The following is a 5,006-nucleotide window of genomic DNA, read 5'->3' as shown; positions in this document are numbered from 1 at the left end:
TATCCACAAGAGAATTTCAACTATCTGATAGAATTCGTCTTCATATTTTTACAAACGCCAAGAGTGATAAAGAGCATTAAACAAACTTTTAATGAAACTCGTAAATCCAATCTCTTTTTCTACGATCGTCGGTTATAATTGTCGTTAAACTTTTATCGCACACAAAACCGATAAATTTCTACGTAAAATCTTATCGAAGGATATCGAGATTTATCAGTTTATCGGAATACGAATTTTTATGTAGTATTATATTCAATGGTATCTTTTCAATTTCGTCGTCCGTGGGGAGAAAAAGGAAACCTTTCGCGGTTTTGTCCGGGTGTAATTAGAGTGAACGCACTATTTCTTTGGTGAAATGTCACTGGCCAGGCGAATTAACGCGTGAAACAGTTCCACGTATTCACCAATTTAACCGTGAAAGAGATTCAACGTGTAGGTGCGCGAAGCAAAACGTTATACACTGCCCTGGGAGCATTGTTGACGTATAATATCTTCCTTCCTAGGTCGTTCGTACCCACCCAAGGGAGTCCTGCATCCTGCAGGATAATAAATAATTTAGTCCAGGAAATGTTGCAAGTTATTACGGTCCGTACTGGCAACGTATCCACTTACTTGGCTGACAGAAAAAAAGGTCGTATCACATCAGATTTATTTAAGACGCGTCCCTTCTTCCATCTCGATCCATTTCTTTTCATCTTTTGCTTTTTCGTTCCCTCTACTTTCACGCTGGGAAGCATCCAAGGGAATTATGCTTTAAAGTTTTTCTATATTTCATATATTTCCTTGCGAGATCTTGGGTATATGTGGTTAGAAGTTAAGGTTTGTTAATATAGATTATATTTGGACAATAGGATACGTATATCATCTCGTAATCTTGATTTGCATAGATAAGCAAGAGGCTACTACAATCGTAGAGTTTGTGGTCTAAATGGGTGTACTCCAAGAAACCGATTATTTCTAATACATGAACTCGATGGCGTTGTTTGGTAATGTAGTTTCTTTTGTTCAATGTTAAGATTTATCGTATACTATCGTATGTATTGTAATATATATTTTTATTATATATTTATATAATTATATATAATTATATGTATAAATCGTTTAAAAATTGAAATATAAAAATCACGGTGAAAATTCAATGATAATAAAATAAATCCGTCTCGAAGGATAAAATATAATTTATGTAATGAAAAGCTCGTAGACCAAGCAAATATGAATCTCTGACAGAGAGATAATTCAATTTTCAGAGGATATAAAAATTATTTTGTCGACGAAATGAAGGGAATGTGTAGGAATGTTCTGTCGAAGATTACTCGATGCAGGGGCATGTAATAGAGGCATCGCGACGCATTCTTGGCGAGGAAACTATCGCGATGCACGACAGATGCGTGTTGAAACATATCCTGCATCTGGTACAGAGGAATGCATGCAATAAATCATACGTGTTGCAACTAGAATTTTCACTTATCGTTAGAATGCAGTGATAATCTTCGTGCATTATATGGAGGATATTCCCACGAGGATGTTCACTTCCAAGCAAATTCATTTATATTGTTGTTAGAAATAAGAATCGTGATTAGAATTGTATTTTTATGCTAATTCATATTTTCGATAACATAATTAAAAACGGTAGCCTCGGTAGAAAATCGTTTTACCTGCCAATATTATGGAAAGCACAATACTTTGAATATTTTATGTATTTTTTCATATTACATGTATTCTGTGCAATTATACTTTTAAATTTATATAAATGCTTATAACATACTTAATGAAATATAAATTAATTTTGTCTCCATAACATTCTTTCCAATGTCTAACATTCTTACCGATACTTATTATAAATTAAATTATACAATACGAATGACTAGATACACTGTAATAATCATATTTAACAATAATGTTAATAATACAACTTATACGTACCAATAATTTCTAACACAGCGTATACATATTAAAAATTAATTATAGTGAATAAGAATAAATATTATATAATATATTTATATATTATTATATATTATATATAATTATATATTATATAAGAATAAATGCTAATGAAATACATTAATTATAATAATATAATTAATGAAAACGAAAACAAACTAATTGCAAAGGGCTAGGGCAATAGTATTCGTATTTGCTTCCCGCGGTTTCTCCACTACCTTGCTTATTTCGCGACCGATTTGCGATGCAAGTTTAGCGTCGAAAGTCGTACGGCGAGACGTGTTACTTTACTCGACGTGTGTAACCTATATATTATACGTATGTAATCTATATAATTCTTAAATATTCACTTTTGCTATTATTCTGTTACCGTTCGTACACTGTTGTTAGCTTCGTTTGTTTAATTTTGACAATTTAATTTATTCGTATCTCTCGACTCGTTCATTTGGTTAATTACCGGTAGTTTGCACGTATTACGAGGTTACAAAACAAAATTTGAGATGGGTTACTGCTTCGTTTTAACATAATTGGTTCCGGATATATATTTATCTCGTAGTTTTGATTTCCTTTGGTTGGTTAATTGCGCGAATGTTTTAAAAGGACTCCACGCCGACGCCATGTTGGTTAATGAATTCTACGATGGCCTACCATGGATTTTCGATTTATTGCAATGAAAACAGTGGTATGTATACGTTTGTATTGTCTTTTTATTGAATAATTGATAATATTTAGTTATTATACCATTGATATATAGTCGATAATAATATACGTACATATATATTGCCGTATGCAGTATATATGTAACGTTCTTAAAGATTTTGTAATTGCGTTATTTTTGCATTAATTGTAATATTCTATGTTTTCTTCAAGATTGTTCATAACTCCTATTCTCTCTTCCTACACGGAGTCGGATTGATTGTTCACGATAACAGTATTCGTGGCATCGTCTTCAGTGATTTCTTCTGGCCTACTCCAGTATCGATGACAACGTTCTTCGCATCTAATGGTAAGTCACGTCGTTTCTATTCCTCCGATCACTCAATCATGTCATAGGATGAAAGGTCCAAATCGACACGAATGACTGGTTGTGTTACGTAGAATTGTTGGCGAACATAACGACCACGAGTATTTATCATACTCGTAAGTGGTAACATCCCTTTTTCTGTGTTTTAATTGTCAATTTAGTATAGTTCTTCTTGCACGTCGCGTTTTTTTTTTCATTTGTAATATGATATCAACGATTAATATCAGTATAATATTAATCATATTATTACTAATTAGCATTGGTAAATAATTTAAGTAACTATGATTGAGAACTACTACATTTATTTATAGAATCAGATACAGTTATTTGTTCAAATTAAATATTCGTATGAGTAAACAAGTATGAATAAATAACATACATATTCGAATAATTAAGGAATGTTAGAATGCGTTTATTTGAATATTTCGACTTCATTGTTGTGAAAATTGTAATTATTACAGAGCAATAGTAATTACCGTAATGCTGTAATAATAATTAACTTTTCATCCTACTTTCTGCTTTATGAAATTCATATTTAACATTTTCATATCTGGTATAATCTCAGTAGAATTTGAAGTTTGAAATATGAAGGTATTAAAACTGAATGTTATTCGCCAGAAGGAAATGTATCAAATTTCATATGCAAGAGATATGTCGCCTTCAGCAGGTTTCAGAATCAACACAAATTTTCGATGTTGTCGTTTTCACAGCTTTGTTTTGATAAAGAAATCATTTAGGACTATTAATACAGTCAATTATTACATACACTGAGTTTTAGTCTGTCTTTCAATAAGCGTGCTCTTTCTCGGTAATTTATGAAGTTATCAAAGTAGAGTATCGAACTATTTCTTGAAATAAAATCTGTAAGTGCAAAATGGAAAAACTTCAAAATAAAAAAGTTTAGTCTGTTTGATACAAGATATATAAGTACATTAATAAATTTTTTAATAAGTAATATTTTTTAAATTTTTGTTCATACACGAATTTCTGTCGGATTCATATTAAGACTTAGTGTTGCGATATTCTATCATAGTTTCTAAAATTATTTTGTCAGTTAGTGTCACAATATACTAGGTATTCTTCCACTAGGATTATGGAAGTATGTTGCTCTTTTTCAGATCATTTGAGATACATACAAGAGGTGCATAAAGAAGATTCTATGCCATTAGAATGTCGAAGAGAAGGTTAGAAAGATGAAAGGTTGGAAAGAAAGGGGAAGGAAGGGAAGGAAATTGTAGAGGAAGTAAGAAAGGAAGGAGTCGGAAGGGAAATAAAGGAAAGGCAAAAGACATACGTAACTAATTCAGTCCAATTATGTATTTCAGAAACCATAGTGAGATGAGTGAAAGAGTATTCGAATTTTGTATAATATTCTATACAATATCCTATTACTTTGTCGTGATTACGAATTTATATAAGTAAGTTTTGAAAATCGATCAATCTTTAATAGGTAGGTTAAATTACATTTATACATTTAGGCGGAATTTTTTAAACTCAAATTTAATTTACAGTTAGACATATGCTTTTGAGGTAAATTGGATTTATGATTAGGTTAATAGGAAAACACGATAGCGCTTAAATATATATATATATATATATATATATATATATATATATATATATATATATATATATATATATATATATCAGTATTTAAGAAAGATATATAATGGTTAATATATTTTACTTAAATGTATACATAATGTAGGATATATATATATATATATATACATGCATGTATATATAATATTTATATAAATAAAGTAGGTGTAATTCTTTGTGGAATGCTTTTCACTTTTATTTTTTACATTATCAATTATTTTACTCTTTCATGGCAATTAAAGTATACATTATTGACACATGTACCAAATAGCTTCATTTAGAATTACAAAGTTAGTATAAGATTTACGAATTGTATTGTTAAATTTAGTTCTCAGTGTTGGTCTTTTTCTTTAAGTTCTCTTTGTTGTTCGTTGTTTGTTTCTTTTTTGTACAATGATCGAAGCTTGAAGTTTTGCAAAGAAGTTTACTACAAAGACAA

At 30.2% G+C, this 5,006-nt stretch overlaps 1 long non-coding RNA gene across 1 annotated transcript; it reads left to right on the top strand.

The window, feature by feature from the left end:
* The first annotated feature begins 2,198 nt into the window (after positions 1-2,198).
* LOC138187103 (uncharacterized) lies at positions 2,199-2,942 on the top strand. The gene is made up of 3 exons (XR_011175096.1): positions 2,199-2,259; positions 2,542-2,623; positions 2,812-2,942. It is a non-coding gene; the product is annotated as an uncharacterized LOC138187103 (long non-coding RNA).
* Positions 2,943-5,006: the final 2,064 nt, after the last annotated feature.

The sequence above is a fragment of the Bombus flavifrons genome, chromosome 14 (assembly GCF_040668555.2).
Source record: "Bombus flavifrons isolate JBK064 chromosome 14, iyBomFlav1_principal, whole genome shotgun sequence".
NCBI lineage: Eukaryota > Metazoa > Arthropoda > Insecta > Hymenoptera > Apidae > Bombus > Bombus flavifrons.
Note: the sequence above shows the minus strand (reverse complement) of the source record. Positions and strands in the feature narration are given on the sequence as shown.